Genomic DNA, 21,773 nt, shown 5'->3' on the forward strand with positions numbered 1-21,773 from the left:
TCGGTTAACAGCCGAACGCGCTAACCTTCGAGCCAAGGAAGCTCAGAAATGAAATGGTCGTCAGGTATTGTGGAAAAACTCTGACTTTTTACGTCACATCCGAGACTTCAAAACACCGCTCCCGGATGGGCTCGAACCACAAACCTTTTGAATAACAGCTGAACGCGCTAACCATTGCGCCACGGAAGCCCAAAAATTAAATGGTCGTCTGGTATTGTGGAAACACTTTGGCTTTTTACGTTACATGTGAGAGCTCACAACACCGCTCCCGGATGGGCTCGAACCACCAACCTTTCGGTTAACAGCCGAACGCGCTAACCATTGCGCCACGGATGCCCAAAAATTAAATGTTCGTCAGTTATTTTTAAAAAACTCTGAATTTTACATTACATCTAAGACCTCACAACACCGCTCCCGGATGGGCTCGAACCACCAACCTTTCGGTTAACAGCCGACGGCGTTAACCATTGCGCAACGGAAGCCCAAAGATAAAATGTTCGTCAGGTATTGTGGAAAAACTTTGGATTTTTACGTTACATGTGAGATTTCACAACACCGCTCCCGGGTGGGCTCGAACCACCAACCTTTTGGTTAACAGCCGAACGCGCTAACCATTGCGCCACGGAAGCCCAAAGATTAAATGTTCGTCAGGTATTGTGGAAAAACTTTGGCATTTGACATTACGTTTGAGATCTCACAACACCGCTCCCGGGTGGGCTCGAACCACCAACCTTTCGGTTAACAGCCGAACGCGCTAACCATTGCGCCACGGAAGCTCAAAAATTAAACGGTCGTCAGGTATTGTGGAAAAACTTTGGCTTTTTACGTTACATTTGAGACTTCACAACACGGCAGCCGGGTGGGCTCGAACCACCAACCTTTTGGTTAACATCCGAACGCGCTAACCTTCGAGCCAAGGAAGCTCAGAAATGAAATGGTCGTCAGGTATTGTGGAAAAACTCTGACTTTTTACGTCACATCCGAGACTTCAAACACCGCTCCCGGATGGGCTCGAACCACAAACCTTTTGAATAACAGCTGAATGCGCTAACCATTGCGCCACGGAAGCCCAAAAATTAAATGTTCGTCAGATATTTTTAAAACTCTGAATTTTACGTTACATCTATGACCTCACAACACCGCTCCCGGATGGGCTCGAACCACCAACCTTTCGGTTAACAGCCGACGGCGTTAACCATTGCGCAACGGAAGCCCTAAGATTAAATGTTCGTCAGGTATTGTGGAAAAACTTTGGATTTTTACGTTACATGTGAGATCTCACAACACCGCTCCCGGGTGGGCTCGAACCACCAACCTTTCGGTTAACAGCCGAACGCGCTAACCTTCGAGCCAAGGAAGCTCAGAAATGAAATGTTCGTCAGGTATTGTGGAAAAACTCTGACTTTTTACGTCACATCCGAGACTTCAAAACACCGCTCCCGGATGGGCTCGAACCACAAACCTTTTGAATAACAGCTGAACGCGCTAACCATTGCGCCACGGAAGCCCAAAAATTAAATGGTCGTCTGGTATTGTGGAAACACTTTGGCTTTTTACGTTACATGTGAGAGCTCACAACACCGCTCCCGGGTGGGCTCGAACCACCAACCTTTCTGTTAACAGCCGAACGCGCTAACCATTGCGCCACGGATGCCCAAAAATTAAATGTTCGTCAGTTATTTTTAAAAAACTCTGAATTTTACGTTACATCTAAGACCTCACAACACCGCTCCCGGATGGGCTCGAACCACCAACCTTTCGGTTAACAGCCGACGGCGTTAACCATTGCGCAACGGAAGCCCAAAGATGAAATGTTCGTCAGGTATTGTGGAAAAACTTTGGATTTTTACGTTACATGTGAGATTTCACAACACCGCTCCCGGGTGGGCTCGAACCACCAACCTTTTGGTTAACAGCCGAACGCGCTAACCATTGCGCCACAGAAGCCCAAAGATTAAATGTTCGTCAGGTATTTTTAAAAAACTCTGAATTTTACGTTACATCTAAGACCTCACAACACCGCTCCCGGATGGGCTCGAACCACCAACCTTTCGGTTAACAGCCGACGGCGTTAACCATTGCGCAACGGAAGCCCAAAGATAAAATGTTCGTCAAGTATTGTGGAAAAACTTTGGATTTTTACTTTACATGTGAGATTTCACAACACCGCTCCCGGGTGGGCTCGAACCACCAACCTTTTGGTTAACAGCCGAACGCGCTAACCATTGCGCCACGGAAGCCCAAAGCTTAAATGTTCGTCAGGTATTGTGGAAAAACTTTGGCATTTGACATTACGTTTGAGATCTCACAACACCGCGCCCGGGTGGGCTCGAACCACCAACCTTTCGGTTAACAGCCGAACGCGCTAACCATTGCGCCACGGAAGCTCAAAAATTAAACGGTCGTCAGGTATTGTGGAAAAACTTTGGCTTTTTACGTTACATTTGAGACTTCACAACACGGCAGCCGGGTGGGCTCGAACCACCAACCTTTTGGTAAACATCCGAACGCGCTAACCTTCGAGCCAAGGAAGCTCAGAAAAGAAATGGTCGTCAGGTATTGTGGAAAAACTCTGACTTTTTACGTCACATCCGAGACTTCAAAACACCGCTCCCGGATGGGCTCGAACCACAAACCTTTTGAATAACAGCTGAATGCGCTAACCATTGCGCCACGGAAGCCCAAAAATTAAATGTTCGTCAGATATTTTTAAAAAACTCTGAATTTTACGTTACATCTATGACCTCACAACACTGCTCCCGGATGGGCTCGAACCACCAACCTTTCGGTTAACAGCCGACGGCGTTAACCATTGCGCAACGGAAGCCCAAAGATTAAATGTTCGTCAGGTATTGTGGAAAAACTTTGACTTTTTACGTCACATCTGAGACCTCAAAACACCGCTCCCGGATGGGCTCGAACCACCAACCTTTCGGTTAACAGCCGAACGCGCTAACCATTGCGCCACGGAAGCTCAAAAATTAAATGGTCGTCAGGTATTGTGGAAAAACTTTGACTTTTTCCGTCACATCTGAGACCTCACAACACCGCTCCCGGATGGGCTCGAACCACCAACCTTTCGGTTAACAGCCGACGGCGTTAACCATTGCGCAACGGAAGCCCAAAGATTAAATGTTCGTCAGGTATTGTGGAAAAACTTTGGATTTTTACGTTACATGTGAGATCTCACAACACCGCTCCCGGGTGGGCTCGAACCACCAACCTTTCGGTTAACAGCCGAACGCGCTAACCTTCGAGCCAAGGAAGCTCAGAAATGAAATGGTCGTCAGGTATTGTGGAAAAACTCTGACTTTTTACGTCACATCCGAGACTTCAAAACACCGCTCCCGGATGGGCTCGAACCACAAACCTTTTGAATAACAGCTGAACGCGCTAACCATTGCGCCACGGAAGCCCAAAAATTAAATGGTCGTCTGGTATTGTGGAAACACTTTGGCTTTTTACGTTACATGTGAGAGCTCACAACACCGCTCCCGGGTGGGCTCGAACCACCAACCTTTCTGTTAACAGCCGAACGCGCTAACCATTGCGCCACGGATGCCCAAAAATTAAATGTTCGTCAGTTATTTTTAAAAAACTCTGAATTTTACGTTACATCTAAGACCTCACAACACCGCTCCCGGATGGGCTCGAACCACCAACCTTTCGGTTAACAGCCGACGGCGTTAACCATTGCGCAACGGAAGCCCAAAGATGAAATGTTCGTCAGGTATTGTGGAAAAACTTTGGATTTTTACGTTACATGTGAGATTTCACAACACCGCTCCCGGGTGGGCTCGAACCACCAACCTTTTGGTTAACAGCCGAACGCGCTAACCATTGCGCCACAGAAGCCCAAAGATTAAATGTTCGTCAGGTATTTTTAAAAAACTCTGAATTTTACGTTACATCTAAGACCTCACAACACCGCTCCCGGATGGGCTCGAACCACCAACCTTTCGGTTAACAGCCGACGGCGTTAACCATTGCGCAACGGAAGCCCAAAGATAAAATGTTCGTCAAGTATTGTGGAAAAACTTTGGATTTTTACTTTACATGTGAGATTTCACAACACCGCTCCCGGGTGGGCTCGAACCACCAACCTTTTGGTTAACAGCCGAACGCGCTAACCATTGCGCCACGGAAGCCCAAAGCTTAAATGTTCGTCAGGTATTGTGGAAAAACTTTGGCATTTGACATTACGTTTGAGATCTCACAACACCGCGCCCGGGTGGGCTCGAACCACCAACCTTTCGGTTAACAGCCGAACGCGCTAACCATTGCGCCACGGAAGCTCAAAAATTAAACGGTCGTCAGGTATTGTGGAAAAACTTTGGCTTTTTACGTTACATTTGAGACTTCACAACACGGCAGCCGGGTGGGCTCGAACCACCAACCTTTTGGTTAACATCCGAACGCGCTAACCTTCGAGCCAAGGAAGCTCAGAAAAGAAATGGTCGTCAGGTATTGTGGAAAAACTCTGACTTTTTACGTCACATCCGAGACTTCAAAACACCGCTCCCGGATGGGCTCGAACCACAAACCTTTTGAATAACAGCTGAATGCGCTAACCATTGCGCCACGGAAGCCCAAAAATTAAATGTTCGTCAGATATTTTTAAAAAACTCTGAATTTTACGTTACATCTATGACCTCACAACACTGCTCCCGGATGGGCTCGAACCACCAACCTTTCGGTTAACAGCCGACGGCGTTAACCATTGCGCAACGGAAGCCCAAAGATTAAATGTTCGTCAGGTATTGTGGAAAAACTTTGACTTTTTACGTCACATCTGAGACCTCAAAACACCGCTCCCGGATGGGCTCGAACCACCAACCTTTCGGTTAACAGCCGAACGCGCTAACCATTGCGCCACGGAAGCTCAAAAATTAAATGGTCGTCAGGTATTGTGGAAAAACTTTGACTTTTTCCGTCACATCTGAGACCTCACAACACCGCTCCCGGATGGTCTCGAACCACCAACCTTTCAGTTAACAGCCGAACGCGCTAACCATTGCGCCACGGAAGCCCAAAGATTAAATGTTCGTCAGGTATTGTGGAAAAACTTTCGCATTTGACATTACGTTTGAGATCTCACAACACCGCTCCCGGGTGGGCTCGAACGACCAACCTTTCGGTTAACAGCCGAACGCGCTAACCATTGCGCCACGGAAGCTCAAAAATTAAACGGTCGTCAGGTATTGTGGAAAAACTTTGGCTTTTTACGTTACATTTGAGACTTCACAAGACGGCAGCCGGGTGGGCTCGAACCACCAACCTTTCGGTTAACATCCGAACGCGCTAACCTTCGAGCCAAGTAAGCTCAGAAATAAAATGGTCGTCAGGTATTGTGGAAAAACTCTGACTTTTTACGTCACATCCGAGACTTCAAAACACCGCTCCCGGATGGGCTCGAACCACAAACCTTTTGAATAACAGCTGAATGCGCTAACCATTGCGCCACGGAAGCCCAAAAATTAAATGTTCGTCAGATATTTTTAAAAAACTCTGAATTTTACGTTACATCTATGACCTCACAACACTGCTCCCGGATGGGCTCGAACCACCAACCTTTCGGTTAACAGCCGACGGCGTTAACCATTGCGCAACGGAAGCCCAAAGATTAAATGTTCGTCAGGTATTGTGGAAAAACTTTGACTTTTTACGTCACATCTGAGACCTCAAAACACCGCTCCCGGATGGGCTCGAACCACCAACCTTTCGGTTAACAGCCGAACGCGCTAACCATTGCGCCACGGAAGCTCAAAAATTAAATGGTCGTCAGGTATTGTGGAAAAACTTTGACTTTTTCCGTCACATCTGAGACCTCACAACACCGCTCCCGGATGGGCTCGAACCACCAACCTTTCGGTTAACAGCCGACGGCGTTAACCATTGCGCAACGGAAGCCCAAAGATTAAATGTTCGTCAGGTATTGTGGAAAAACTTTGGATTTTTACGTTACATGTGAGATCTCACAACACCGCTCCCGGGTGGGCTCGAACCACCAACCTTTCGGTTAACAGCCGAACGCGCTAACCTTCGAGCCAAGGAAGCTCAGAAATGAAATGGTCGTCAGGTATTGTGGAAAAACTCTGACTTTTTACGTCACATCCGAGACTTCAAAACACCGCTCCCGGATGGGCTCGAACCACAAACCTTTTGAATAACAGCTGAACGCGCTAACCATTGCGCCACGGAAGCCCAAAAATTAAATGGTCGTCTGGTATTGTGGAAACACTTTGGCTTTTTACGTTACATGTGAGAGCTCACAACACCGCTCCCGGGTGGGCTCGAACCACCAACCTTTCTGTTAACAGCCGAACGCGCTAACCATTGCGCCACGGATGCCCAAAAATTAAATGTTCGTCAGTTATTTTTAAAAAACTCTGAATTTTACGTTACATCTAAGACCTCACAACACCGCTCCCGGATGGGCTCGAACCACCAACCTTTCGGTTAACAGCCGACGGCGTTAACCATTGCGCAACGGAAGCCCAAAGATGAAATGTTCGTCAGGTATTGTGGAAAAACTTTGGATTTTTACGTTACATGTGAGATTTCACAACACCGCTCCCGGGTGGGCTCGAACCACCAACCTTTTGGTTAACAGCCGAACGCGCTAACCATTGCGCCACAGAAGCCCAAAGATTAAATGTTCGTCAGGTATTTTTAAAAAACTCTGAATTTTACGTTACATCTAAGACCTCACAACACCGCTCCCGGATGGGCTCGAACCACCAACCTTTCGGTTAACAGCCGACGGCGTTAACCATTGCGCAACGGAAGCCCAAAGATAAAATGTTCGTCAAGTATTGTGGAAAAACTTTGGATTTTTACTTTACATGTGAGATTTCACAACACCGCTCCCGGGTGGGCTCGAACCACCAACCTTTTGGTTAACAGCCGAACGCGCTAACCATTGCGCCACGGAAGCCCAAAGCTTAAATGTTCGTCAGGTATTGTGGAAAAACTTTGGCATTTGACATTACGTTTGAGATCTCACAACACCGCGCCCGGGTGGGCTCGAACCACCAACCTTTCGGTTAACAGCCGAACGCGCTAACCATTGCGCCACGGAAGCTCAAAAATTAAACGGTCGTCAGGTATTGTGGAAAAACTTTGGCTTTTTACGTTACATTTGAGACTTCACAACACGGCAGCCGGGTGGGCTCGAACCACCAACCTTTTGGTTAACATCCGAACGCGCTAACCTTCGAGCCAAGGAAGCTCAGAAAAGAAATGGTCGTCAGGTATTGTGGAAAAACTCTGACTTTTTACGTCACATCCGAGACTTCAAAACACCGCTCCCGGATGGGCTCGAACCACAAACCTTTTGAATAACAGCTGAATGCGCTAACCATTGCGCCACGGAAGCCCAAAAATTAAATGGTCGTCGGGTATTGTGGAAACACTTTGGCTTTTTACGTTACATGTGAGAGCTCACAACACCGCTCCCGGGTGGGCTCGAACCACCAACCTTTCTGTTAACAGCCGAACGCGCTAACCATTGCGCCACAGAAGCCCAAAGACTAAATGTTCGTCAGGTATTTTTAAAAAACTCTGAATTTTACGTTACATCTAAGACCTAACAACACCGCTCCCGGATGCGCTCGAACCACCAACCTTTCGGTTAACAGCCGACGGCGTTAACCATTGCGCAACGGAAGCCCAAAGATTAAATGCTCGTCAGGTATTGTGGAAAAACTTTGGATTTTTACGTTACATATGAGATTTCACAACACGGCTCCTGGGTGGGCTCGAACCACCAACCTTTCGGTTAACAGCCGAACGCGCTAACCATTGCGCCACGGAAGCCCAAAGATTAAATGTTCATCAGGTATTGTGGAAAAACCTTGGCTTTTTACGTTACATTTGAGACTTCACAACACGGCTCCTGGGTGGGCTCGAACCACCAACCTTTCGGTTAACAGCCGAACGCGCTAACCATTGCGCCACGGAAGCCCAAAGATTAAATGTTCGTCAGGTATTGTGGAAAAACCTTGGCTTTTTACGTTACATTTGAGACTTCACAACACGGCTCCTGGGTGAGCTCGAACCACCAACCTTTCGGTTAAAAGCCGACGGCGTTAACCATTGCGCAACGGAAGCCCAAAGATAAAATGTTCGTCAGGTATTGTGGAAAAACTTTGGCATTTGACATTACGTTTGAGATTTCACAACACCGCTCCCGGATGGGCTCGAACCACAAACCTTTTGAATAACAGCTGAACGCTCTAACCATTGCGCCACGGAAGCCCAAAAATTAAATGTTCGTCAGTTATTTTTAAAAAACTCTGAATTTTACGTTACATCTAAGACCTCACAACACCGCTCACGGATGGGCTCGAACCACCAACCTTTCGGTTAACAGCCGAACGCGCTAACCATTGCGCCACGGAAGCCCAAAAATTAAATGGTCGTCGGGTATTGTGGAAACACTTTGGCTTTTTACGTTACATGTGAGAGCTCACAACACCGCTCCCGGGTGGGCTCGAACCACCAACCTTTCGGTTAACAGCTGAACGCGCTAACCATTGCGCCACGGAAGCCCAAAGATTAAATGTTCGTCAGGTATTGTGGAAAAACCTTGGCTTTTTACGTTACATTTGAGACTTCACAACACGGCTCCTGGGTGGGCTCGAACCACCAACCTTTCGGTTAACAGCCGAACGCGCTAACCATTGCGCCACGGAAGCCCAAAGATTAAATGTTCGTCAGGTATTGTGGAAAAACTTTGACTTTTTACGTCACATCTGAGACTTCACAACACCGCTCCCGGATGGGCTCGAACCACAAACCTTTTGAATAACAGCTGAACGCTCTAACCATTGCGCCACGGAAGCCCAAAAATTAAATGTTCGTCAGTTATTTTTAAAAAACTCTGAATTTTACGTTACATCTAAGACCTCACAACACCGCTCACGGATGGGCTCGAACCACCAACCTTTCGGTTAACAGCCGAACGCGCTAACCATTGCGCCACGGAAGCCCAAAAATTAAATGGTCGTCGGGTATTGTGGAAACACTTTGGCTTTTTAAGTTACATGTGAGAGCTCACAACACCGCTCCCGGGTGGGCTCGAACCTCCAACCTTTCGGTTAACAGCTGAACGCGCTAACCATTGCGCCACGGAAGCCCAAAGATTAAATGTTCGTCAGGTATTGTGGAAAAACCTTGGCTTTTTACGTTACATTTGAGACTTCACAACACGGCTCCTGGGTGGGCTCGAACCACCAACCTTTCGGTTAACAGCCGAACGCGCTAACCATTGCGCCACGGAAGCCCAAAGATTAAATGTTCGTCAGGTATTGTGGAAAAACCTTGGCTTTTTACGTTACATTTGAGACTTCACAACACGGCTCCTGGGTGAGCTCGAACCACCAACCTTTCGGTTAACAGCCGACGGCGTTAACCATTGCGCAACGGAAGCCCAAAGATAAAATGTTCGTCAGGTATTGTGGAAAAACTTTGGATTTTTACGTTACATATGAGATTTCACAACACCGCTCCCGGGTGGGCTCGAACCACCAACCTTTCGGTTAACAGCCGAACGCGCTAACCATTGCGCCACGGAAGCCCAAAGATTAAATGTTCGTCAGGTATTGTGGAAAAACTTTGGCATTTGACATTACGTTTGAGATCTCACAACACCGCTCCCGGGTGGGCTCGAACCACCAACCTTTCGGTTAACAGCTGAACGCGCTAACCATTGCGCCACGGAAGCTCAAAAATTAAACGGTCGTCAGGTATTGTGGAAAAACTTAGGCTCTTTACGTTACATTTGAGACTTCACAACACGGCAGCCGGGTGGGCTCGAACCATCAACCTTTTGGTTAACATCCGAACGCGCTAACCTTCGAGCCAAGGAAGCTCAGAAATGATATGGTCGTCAGGTATTGTGGAAAAACTCTGACTTTTTACGTCACATCCGAGACTTCAAAACATCGCTCCCGGATGGGCTCGAACCACAAACCTTTTGAATAACAGCTGAACGCGCTAACCATTGCGCCACGGAAGCCCAAAAATTAAATTTTCGTCAGATATTTTTAAAAAACTCTGAATTATACGTTACATCTACGACCTTACAACACCGCTCCCGGATGGGCTCGAACCACCAACCTTTCGGTTAACAGCCGACGGCGTTAACCATTGCGCAACGGAAGCCCAAAGATTAAATGCTCGTCAGGTATTGTGGAAAAACTTTGGATTTTTACGTTACATGTGAGATCTCACAACACCGCTCCCGGGTGGGCTCGAACCACCAACCTTTCGGTTAACAGCCGAACGCGCTAACCATTGCGCCACGGAAGCCCAAAGATTAAATGTTCGTCGGGTATTGTGGAAACACTTTGGATTTTTACGTTACATGTGAGATCTCACAACACCGCTCCCGGGTGGGCTCGAACCACCAACCTTTCGGTTAACAGCCGAACGCGCTAACCATTGCGCCACGGAAGCCCAAAGATTAAATGTTCGTCGGGTATTGTGGAAACACTTTGGCTTTTTACGTTACATGTGAGAGCTCACAACATCGCTCCCGGGTGGGCTCGAAACACCAACCTTTCGGTTAACAGCCGAACCTGCTAACCATTGCGCCACGGAAGCCCAAAGATTAAATGTTCGTCAGGTATTGTGGAAAAACCTTGGCTTTTTACGTTACATTTGAGACTTCACAACACGGCTCCTGGGTGGGCTCGAACCACCAACCTTTCGGTTAAAGGGTATGAGAAGCTTCGTTTGAAAAACCTCTGATTTATATAGCAAAAGATAGAATTAATTACTGTGAATTCAAAAATATCAAGCGTTTAATTCTCCGATTTCTAGTTATTTGGCAATATGCGTTTGAAAATGCTTCATATGAAATTATTTAAAATCCACTTTTTAAAAGTTTTTAAGAAAGGCTACGTTTTCTTGTTTCTGACGTCACGCACGCGAGATGGTGCCACTCTCTCCGCTATCAAAGCATAGACAGAGCACGAGACGGGTAGCGCTCGCGCTCGCTCGAATAGGTTTGCCCGTGTGATGTCATAAACCAACCGAACAAGCTGACAAGACAAAATGATTTATATATCGAAGCTGAGTTTTCGTGATTTTCCAATGGATTTTAAAAATAGAAACTTTGGTTCAATTATATTAAAAACTTTATATTTTGAAAGTAGAGACTTGAAAGTGTAATATAATACCACTTTCGTGCTAAAATATGATATGAAATTGTAAATTCCCATACCCTTTAACAGCCGAACGCGCTAACCATTGCGCCACGGAAGCCCAAAAATTAAATGGTCGTCGGGTATTGTGGAAACACTTTGGCTTTTTACGTTACATGTGAGACTTCAAAACACCACTCCCGGATGGGCTCGAACCACAAACCTTTTGAATAACAGCTGAACGCGCTAACCATTGCGCCACGGAAGCCCAAAAATTAAATGTTCGTCAGATATTTTTAAAAAACTCTGAATTTTACGTTACATCTAAGACCTCACAACACCCCTCCCGGATGGGCTCGAACCACCAACCTTTCGGTTAACAGCCGAACGCGCTAACCATTGCGCCACGGAAGCCCAAAAATTAAATAGTCGTCGGGTATTGTGGAAACACTTTGGCTTTTTACGTTACATGTGAGAGCTCACAACACGGCTCCTGGGTGGGCTCGAACCACCAACCTTTCGGTTAACAGCCGAACGCGCTAACCATTGCGCCACGGAAGCCCAAAGATTAAATGTTCGTCAGGTATTGTGGAAAAACCTTGGCTTTTTACGTTACATTTGAGATTTCACAACACGGCTCCTGGGTGGGCTCGAACCACCAACCTTTCGGTTAACAGCCGAACGCGCTAACCATTGCGCCACGGAAGCCCAAAGATTAAATGTTCGTCAGGTATTGTGGAAAAACCTTGGCTTTATACGTTACATTTGAGACTTCACAACACCGCTCCCGGGTGGGCTCGAACCACCAACCTTTCTGTTAACAGCCGAACGCGCTAACCATTGCGCCACAGAAGCCCAAAGATTAAATGTTCGTCAGGTATTTTTAAAAAACTCTGAATTTTACGTTACATCTAAGACCTCACAACACCGCTCCCGGATGGGCTCGAACCACCAACCTTTCGGTTAACAGCCGAACGCGCTAACCATTGCACCACGGAAGCTAAAAATTAAATGTTCGTCAGTTACTTTTAAAAAACTCTGAATTTTACGTTACATCTAAGACCTCACAACACCGCTCCCGGATGGGCTCGAACCACCAACCTTTCGGTTAACAGCCGACGGCGTTAACCATTGCGCAACGGAAGCCCAAAGATAAAATGTTCGTCAGGTATTGTGGAAAAACTTTGGATTTTTACGTTACATGTGAGATTTCACAACACCGCTCCCGGGTGGGCTCGAACCACCAACCTTTCGGTTAACAGCCTAACGCGCTAACCATTGCGCCACGGAAGCCCAAAGAGTAAATGGTCGTCAGGTATTGTGGAAAAACTTTGGCATTTGACATTACGTTTGAGATCTCACAACACCGCTCCCGGGTGGGCTCGAACCACCAACCTTTCGGTTAACAGCCGAACGCGCTAACCATTGCTCCAAGGAAGCTCAAAAATTAAACGGTCGTCTGGTATTGTGGAAAAACTTTGGCTTTTTACGTTACATTTGAGACTTCACAACACGGCAGCCGGGTGGGGTCGAACCACCAACCTTTTGGTTAACATCCGAACGCGCTAACCTTCGAGCCAAGGAAGCTCAGAAATGAAATGGTCGTCAGGTATTGTGGAAAAACTCTGACTTTTTACGTCACATCCGAGACTTCAAAACACCGCTCCCGGATGGGCTCGAACCACAAACCTTTTGAATAACAGCTGAACGCGCTAACCATTGCGCCACGGAAGCCCAAAAATTAAATGTTCGTCAGATATTTTTAAAAAACTCTGAATTTTACGTTACATCTAAGACCTCACAACACCGCTCCCGGATGGGCTCGAACCACCAACCTTTCGGTTAACAGCCGACGGCGTTAACCATTGCGCAACGGAAGCCCATAGATTAAATGCTCGTCAGGTATTGTGGAAAAACTTTGGATTTTTACGTTACATGTGAGATCTCACAACACCGCACCCGGGTGGGCTCGAACCACCAACCTTTCGGTTAACAGCCGAACGCGCTAACCATTGCGCCACGGAAGCCCAAAATTAAATGTTCGTCAGGTATTGTGGAAAAACTTTGACTTTTTACGTCACATCTGAGACCTCAAAACACCGCTCCCGGATGGGCTCGAACCACCAACCTTTCGGTTAACAGCCGAACGCGCTAACCATTGCGCCACGGAAGCCCAAAAATTAAATAGTCGTCGGGTATTGTGGAAACACTTTGGCTTTTTACGTTACATGTGAGAGCTCAAAACACCGCTCCCGGGTGGGCTCGAACCACCAACCTTTCGGTTAACAGCCGAACGCGCTAACCATTGCGCCACGGAAGCCCAAAGATTAAATGTTCGTCAGGTATTGTGGAAAAACCTTGGCTTTTTACGTTACATTTGAGACTTCACAACACGGCTCCTGGGTGGGCTCGAACCACCAACCTTTCGGTTAACAGCCGAACGCGCTAACCATTGCGCCACGGAAGCCCAAAGATTAAATGTTCGTCAGGTATTGTGGAAAAACCTTGGCTTTTTACGTTACATTTGAGATTTCACAACACGGCTCCTGGGTGGGCTCGAACCACCAACCTTTCGGTTAACAGCCGAACGCGCTAACCATTGCGCCACGGAAGCCCAAAGATTAAATGTTCGTCAGGTATTGTGGAAAAACCCTGGCTTTTTACGTTACATTTGAGACTTCACAACACCGCTCCCGGGTGGGCTCGAACCACCAACCTTTCTGTTAACAGCCGAACGCGCTAACCATTGCGCCACAGAAGCCCAAAGATTAAATGTTCGTCAGGTATTTTTAAAAAACTCTGAATTTTACGTTACATCTAAGACCTCACAACACCGCTCCCGGATGGGCTCGAACCACCAACCTTTCGGTTAACAGCCGAACGCGCTAACCATTGCGCCACGGAAGCTAAAAATTAAATGTTCGTCAGTTACTTTTAAAAAACTCTGAATTTTACGTTACATCTAAGACCTCACAACACCGCTCCCGGATGGGCTCGAACCACCAACCTTTCGGTTAACAGCCGACGGCGTTAACCATTGCGCAACGGAAGCCCAAAGATAAAATGTTCGTCAGGTATTGTGGAAAAACTTTGGATTTTTACGTTACATGTGAGATTTCACAACACCGCTCCCGGGTGGGCTCGAACCACCAACCTTTCGGTTAACAGCCTAACGCGCTAACCATTGCGCCACGGAAGCCCAAAGAGTAAATGTTCGTCAGGTATTGTGGAAAAACTTTGGCATTTGACATTACGTTTGAGATCTCACAACACCGCTCCCGGGTGGGCTCGAACCACCAACCTTTCGGTTAACAGCCGAACGCGCTAACCATTGCTCCAAGGAAGCTCAAAAATTAAACGGTCGTCAGGTATTGTGGAAAAACTTTGGCTTTTTACGTTACATTTGAGACTTCACAACACGACAGCCGGGTGGGGTCGAACCACCAACCTTTTGGTTAACATCCGAACGCGCTAACCTTCGAGCCAAGGAAGCTCAGAAATGAAATGGTCGTCAGGTATTGTGGAAAAACTCTGACTTTTTACGTCACATCCGAGACTTCAAAACACCGCTCCCGGATGGGCTCGAACCACAAACCTTTTGAATAACAGCTGAATGCGCTAACCATTGCGCCACGGAAACCCAAAAATTAAATGTTCGTCAGGTATTGTGGAAAAACTTTGACTTTTTACGTCACATCTGAGACCTCACAACACCGCTCCCGGATGGGCTCGAACCACGAACCTTTCGGTTAACAGCCGAACGCGCTAACCATTGCGCCACGGAAGCTCAAAGATTAAATGTTCGTCAGGTATTGTGGAAAAACTTTGGCATTTGACATTACGTTTGAGATCTCACAACACCGCTCCCGGGTGGGCTCGAACCACCAACCTTTCGGTTAACAGCCGAACGCGCTAACCATTGCGCCACAGAAGCTCAAAAATTAAACGGTCGTCAGGTATTGTGGAAAAACTTTGGCTTTTTACGTTACATTTGAGACTTCACAACACGGCAGCCGGGTGGGCTCGAATCATCAACCTTTTGGTTAACATCCGAACGCGCTAACCATCGAGCCAAGGAAGCTCAGAAATGAAATGGTCGTCAGGTATTGTGGAAAAACTCTGACTTTTTACGTCACATCCGAGACTTCAAAACACCGCTCCCGGATGGGCTCGAACCACAAACCTTTTGAATAACAGCTGAACGCGCTAACCATTGCGCCACGGAAGCCCAAAAATTAAATGTTCGTCAGATATTTTTAAAAAACTCTGAATTTTACGTTACATCTAAGACCTCACAACACCGCTCCCGGATGGGCTCGAACCACCAACCTTTCGGTTAACAGCCGACGGCGTTAACCATTGCGCAACGGAAGCCCAAAGATTAAATGCTCGTCAGGTATTGTGGAAAAACTTTGGATTTTTACGTTACATGTGAGATCTCACAACACCGCACCCGGGTGGGCTCGAACCACCAACCTTTCGGTTAACAGCCGAACGCGCTAACCATTGCGCCACGGAAGCCCAAAATTAAATGTTCGTCAGGTATTGTGGAAAAACTTTGACTTTTTACGTCACATCTGAGACCTCACAACACCGCTCCCGGATGGGCTCGAACCACCAACCTTTCGGTTAACAGCCGAACGCGCTAACCATTGCGCCACGGAAGCTCAAAAATTAAATGGTCGTCAGGTATTGTGGAAAAACTTTGACTTTTTACGTCACATCTGAGACTTCACAACACCGCTCCCGGATGGGCTCGAACCACAAACCTTTTGAATAACAGCTAAACGCGCTAACCATTGCGCCACGAAAGCCCAAAAATTAAATGTTCGTCAGTTATTTTTAAAAAACTCTGAATTTTACGTTACATCTAAGACCTCACAACACCGCTCCCGGAAGGGCTCGAACCAACAACCTTTCGGTTAACAGCCGACGGCGTTAACCATTGCGCCACGGAAGCCCAAAGATTAAATGTTCGTCAGGTATTGTGGAAAAACTTTGGATTTTTACGTCACATCTGAGACTTCACAACACCACTCCCGGATGGGCTCGAACCACAAACCTTTTGAATAACAGCTGAACGCTCTAACCATTGCGCCACGAAAGCCCAAAAATTAAATGTTCGTCAGTTATTTTTAAAAACCTCTGAATTTTACGTTACATCTAAGACCTCACAACACCGCTCCTGAATGGGCTCGAACCACCAACCTTTCGGTTAACAGCCGACGGCGTTAACCATTGCGCAACGGAAGCCCAAAGATTAAATGTTCGTCAGGTATTGTGGAAAAACTTTGGATTTTTACGTTACATGTGAGATCTCAAAACACCGCTCCCGGGTGGGCTCGAACCACCAACCTTTCGGTTAACAGCCGAACGCGCTAACCATTGCGCCACGGAAGCCCAAAATTAAATGTTCGTCAGGTATTGTGGAAAAACTTTGACTTTTTACGTCACATCTGAGACCTCACAACACCGCTCCCGGATGGGCTCGAACCACCAACCTTTCGGTTAACAGCCGAACGCGCTAACCATTGCGCCACGGAAGCTCAAAAATTAAATGGTCGTCAGGTATTGTGGAAAAACTTTGACTTTTTACGTCACATCTGAGACTTCACAACACCGCTCCCGGATGGGCTCGAACCACAAACCTTTTGAATAACAGCTAAACGCGCTAACCATTGCGCCACGAAAGCCCAAAAATTAAATGTTCGTCAGTTATTTTTAAAAAACTCTGAATTTTACGTTACATCTAAGACCTCACAACACCGCTCCCGAATGGGCTCGAACCACCAACCTTTCGGTTAACAGCCGATCGCGCTAACCATTGCGCCACGGAAGCTCAAAAATTAAATAGTCGTCAGGTATTGTAGAAAAACTTTGACTTTTTACCGAATTTAGCTTAAATACTTATAAAATACTCATTAAAAGTAATTTCATCTCGATTGATCAATAAATAAAAATGTACCTCGATTATTAGTACCAATTTCAAAATCGACGTTTCTAGACCAGAAAAGCCCATTTTGAGTTTTTTTCACTATTTTCAAATATAACCAATGAAACCACTATTTTTGTACTTTTTGCTTTAATTCAAGCAAATGTAACGATATTCATTCAAAAAACTGTTCAAATTCAATTTTCAATAAGAAATCGTTGTCACGGATTTTGTATCTTGAAGAGAAAAAACATGCGATTTTTTCGGTACACTTTTTAATGCATTTTTTTCTAGACAAGTTTTTGACCGAATTCAGCTTAATTACCTATAAAATACTCATTAAAAGTGATTTCATCTCGATTGATCAATAAATAAAAATGTACCTCGATTTTTAATAACATTTTCAAAATCGACGTTTCTCGACCAGAGAAGCTCATTTTGAGAATTTTTTCACTATTTTCAAATATAATCACTGAAACCATTATTTTTGTAGTTTTTGCTTTAATCCAAGCAAATGTAACGTTATTCATTCAAAAAACTGTTCCAATTCAATTTTCAATAAGAAATCGTTGTCACGGATTTTGTATCTTGAAGAAAAAAACATGCGATTTTTTCGGTACACTTTTTAATGCATTATTTTCTGGACATATTTATGACCCAATTCAGCTTATTTAACTATAAAATACTCATTAAAAGTGATTTCATCTCGATTGATCAATAAATAAAAATGTACCTCGATTTTTAATAACATTTTCAAAATCGACGTTTCTCGACCAGAGAAGCACATTTTGAGAATTTTTTCACTATTTTCAAATATAATCACTGAAACCATTATTTTTGTACTTTTTGCTTTAATCCAAGCAAATATAACGACATTTATTCAAAAAACTGTTATAATTCAATTTTCAATAAGAAATCGTGTTCACGGATTTTGAATCTTGAAGAAAAAAAACATGCGATTTTTTCGGTACACTTTTTAATGCATTTTTTTCTGGACAAATTTTTGACCGAATTCAGCTTAATTACTTATAAAATACTCATTAAAAGTGATTTCATCTCGATTGATCAATAAATAAAAATGTACCTCGATTTTTAATAACATTTTCAAAATCGACGTTTCTCGACCAGAGAAGCACATTTTGAGAATTTTTTCACTATTTTCAAATATAATCACTGAAACCATAGTTTTTGTACTTTTTGTTTTAATTCATGCAAATGTAACGATATTCATTCAAAAAACTGTTCAAATTCATTTTCAATAAGAAATCGTTGTCACGGATTTTGTATCTTGAAGAAAAAAAACATGCGATTTTTTCGGTACACTTTTGAATGCATTTTTTTCTGGACAAATTTTTGACCGAATTTAGCTTAAATTCTTATAAAATACTCATTAAAAGTGATTTCATCTCGATTGATCAATAAATAAAAGTGTACCTCGATTATTAGTACCATTTTCAAAATCGACGTTTCTCGACCAGAAAAGCACATTTTGAGGTTTTTTTTCACTATTTTCAAATATAACCAATGAAACCATTATTTTTGTACTTTTTGCTTTAATTCAAGCAAATGTAACGATATTCATTCAAAAAACTGTTCAAATTCAATTTTCAATAAGAAATCGTTGTCACGGAGTTTGTATCTTGAAGACAAAAAACATGCGATTTTTTCGGTACACTTTTGAATGCATTTTTTTCTGGACAAATTTTTGACCGAATTATGCTTATTTACCTATAGCATTCTCATTAAAAGGGATTTCATCTCGATTGATCAATAAATAAAAATGTACCTCGATTTTTAATAACATTTTCAAAATCGACGTTTCTCGACCAGAGAACCACATTTTGAGAGTTTTTTCACTATTTTCAAATATAATCACTGAAACCATTATTTTTTTACTTTTTGCTTTAATTCAAGCAAATGTAACGATATTCATTCAAAAAACTGTTCAAATTCAATTTTCAATAAGAAATCGTTGTCACGGATTTTGTATCTTGAAGAAAAAAAACATGCGATTTTTTCGGTACACTTTTTAATGCATTTTCTTCTGGACAAATTTTTGACCGAATTCAGCTTAATTACGTATAAAATACTCATTAAAAGTGATTTCATCTCTATTGATCATAAATAAAAATGTACCTCGATTATTAGTACCATTTTCAAAATCGACGTTTCTCGACCAGAAAAGCACATTTTTAGTTTTTTTTTCACTATTTTCAGATATAACCAATGAAACCATTATTTTTGTACTTTTTGCTTTAATTCATGCAAATTTAACGATATTCATTCAAAAAACTGTTCAAGTTCAATTTTCAATAAGAAATCGTTGTCACGGATTTTGTATCTTGAAGAAAAAACATGCGATTTTTTCGGTACACTTTTTAATGCATTTTTTTCTGGACAAAGTTTTGACCGAATTCAGCTTAATTACCTTTAAAATACTCATTAAAAGTGATTTCATCTCCATTGATCAATAAATAAAAATGTACCTCGATTTATAATAACATTTTCAAAATCGACGTTTCTCGACCAGAAAAGCACATTTTGAGTTTTTTTTTCACTATTTTCAAATTTAACCAATGAAACCATTATTTTTGTACTTTTTGCTTTAATTCAAGCAAATGTAACGATATTCATTCAAAAAACTGTTCAAATTCAATTTTCAATAAGAAATCGTTGTCACGGATTTTGTATCTTGAAGAAAAAAAACATGCGATTTTTTCGGTACACTTTCTAATGCATTTTCTTCTGGACAAATTTTTGACCGAATTCAGCTTAATTACGTATAAAATACTCATTAAAAGTGATTTCATCTCTATTGATCATAAATAAAAATGTACCTCGATTATTAGTACCATTTTCAAAATCGACGTTTCTCGACCAGAAAAGCACATTTTGAGTTTTTTTTCACTATTTTCAAATATAACCAATGAAACCATTATTTTTGTACTTTTTGCTTTAATTCAAGCAAATGTAACGATATTCATTCAAAAAACTGTTCAAATTCAATTTTCAATAAGAAATCGTTGTCACGGATTTTGTATCTTGAAGAAAAAAAATATGCGATTTTTTCGGTACACTTTTTAATGCATTTTTTTCTGGACAAAGCTTTGACCGAATTCAGCTTAATTACCTTTAAAATACTCATTAAAAGTGATTTCATCTCGATTGATCAATAAATAAAAATGTACCTCGATTTTTAATAACATTTTCAAAATCGACGTTTCTCGACCAGAGAAGCACATTTTGAGAGTTTTTTCACTATTTTCAAATATAATCACTGAAACCATTATTTTTTTACTTTTTGCTTTAATTCAAGCAAATGTAACGATATTCATTCAAAAAACTGTTCAAATTCAATTTTCAATAAGAAATCGTTGTCACGGATTTTGTATCTTGAAGAAAAAAAACATGCGATTTTTTCGGTACACTTTTTAATGCATTTTTTTCTGGACAAATTTTTGACCGAATTCAGCTTAATTACTTATAAAATACTCATTAAAAGTGATTTCATCTCGATTGATCAAAAATAAAAATGTACCTCGATTATTAGTACCATTTTCAAAATCGACGTTTCTCGACCAGAAAAGCACATTTTGAGTTTTTTTTCACTATTTTCAAATATAATCACTGAAACCATAGTTTTTGTACTTTTTGTTTTAATTCATGCAAATGTAACGATATTCATTCAAAAAACTGTTCAAATTCATTTTCAATAAGAAATCGTTGTCACGGATTTTGTATCTTGAAGAAAAAAAACATGCGATTTTTTCGGTACACTTTTGAATGCATTTTTTTCTGGACAAATTTTTGACCGAATTTAGCTTAAATTCTTATAAAATACTCATTAAAAGTGATTTCATCTCGATTGATCAATAAATAAAAGTGTACCTCGATTATTAGTACCATTTTCAAAATCGACGTTTCTCGACCAGAAAAGCACATTTTGAGGTTTTTTTTCACTATTTTCAAATATAACCAATGAAACCATTATTTTTGTACTTTTTGCTTTAATTCAAGCAAATGTAACGATATTCATTCAAAAAACTGTTCAAATTCAATTTTCAATAAGAAATCGTTGTCACGGAGTTTGTATCTTGAAGACAAAAAACATGCGATTTTTTCGGTACACTTTTGAATGCATTTTTTTCTGGACAAATTTTTGACCGAATTATGCTTATTTACCTATAGCATTCTCATTAAAAGTGATTTCATCTCGATTGATCAATAAATAAAAATGTACCTCGATTTTTAATAACATTTTCAAAATCGACGTTTCTCGACCAGAGAACCACATTTTGAGAGTTTTTTCACTATTTTCAAATATAATCACTGAAACCATTATTTTTTTACTTTTTGCTTTAATTCAAGCAAATGTAACGATATTCATTCAAAAAACTGTTCAAATTCAATTTTCAATAAGAAATCGTTGTCACGGATTTTGTATCTTGAAGAAAAAAAACATGCGATTTTTTCGGTACACTTTTTAATGCATTTTCTTCTGGACAAATTTTTGACCGAATTCAGCTTAATTACGTATAAAATACTCATTAAAAGTGATTTCATCTCTATTGATCATAAATAAAAATGTACCTCGATTATTAGTACCATTTTCAAAATCGACGTTTCTCGACCAGAAAAGCACATTTTTAGTTTTTTTTTCACTATTTTCAGATATAACCAATGAAACCATT

The 21,773-nt window shown here is 42.6% G+C and overlaps 6 non-coding genes across 6 annotated transcripts; all 6 read right to left on the bottom strand.

The window, feature by feature from the left end:
• Positions 1 to 703: 703 nt before the first annotated feature.
• TRNAN-GUU (transfer RNA asparagine (anticodon GUU)) lies at positions 704 to 776 on the bottom strand. Its single transcript has one exon. It is a non-coding gene; the product is annotated as a tRNA-Asn (tRNA).
• Positions 777 to 9,507: 8,731 nt separating this feature from the next.
• On the bottom strand, positions 9,508 to 9,580 carry TRNAN-GUU (transfer RNA asparagine (anticodon GUU)). The gene has a single exon. It is a non-coding gene; the product is annotated as a tRNA-Asn (tRNA).
• Positions 9,581 to 10,241: 661 nt separating this feature from the next.
• TRNAN-GUU (transfer RNA asparagine (anticodon GUU)) lies at positions 10,242 to 10,314 on the bottom strand. Its single transcript has one exon. It is a non-coding gene; the product is annotated as a tRNA-Asn (tRNA).
• A 74-nt stretch (positions 10,315 to 10,388) lies between these two features.
• TRNAN-GUU (transfer RNA asparagine (anticodon GUU)) lies at positions 10,389 to 10,461 on the bottom strand. The gene has a single exon. It is a non-coding gene; the product is annotated as a tRNA-Asn (tRNA).
• Positions 10,462 to 13,397: 2,936 nt separating this feature from the next.
• TRNAN-GUU (transfer RNA asparagine (anticodon GUU)) lies at positions 13,398 to 13,470 on the bottom strand. The gene has a single exon. It is a non-coding gene; the product is annotated as a tRNA-Asn (tRNA).
• A 3,007-nt stretch (positions 13,471 to 16,477) lies between these two features.
• Positions 16,478 to 16,550, bottom strand: TRNAN-GUU (transfer RNA asparagine (anticodon GUU)). Its single transcript has one exon. It is a non-coding gene; the product is annotated as a tRNA-Asn (tRNA).
• Between the last annotated feature and the right edge of the window lie 5,223 nt (positions 16,551 to 21,773).

This window comes from Phalangium opilio, unplaced genomic scaffold (assembly GCF_054372755.1).
Source record: "Phalangium opilio isolate 3A_F unplaced genomic scaffold, DU_Popi_V2 ptg000352l_1, whole genome shotgun sequence".
NCBI classification, from domain to species: Eukaryota; Metazoa; Arthropoda; class Arachnida; order Opiliones; family Phalangiidae; genus Phalangium; species Phalangium opilio.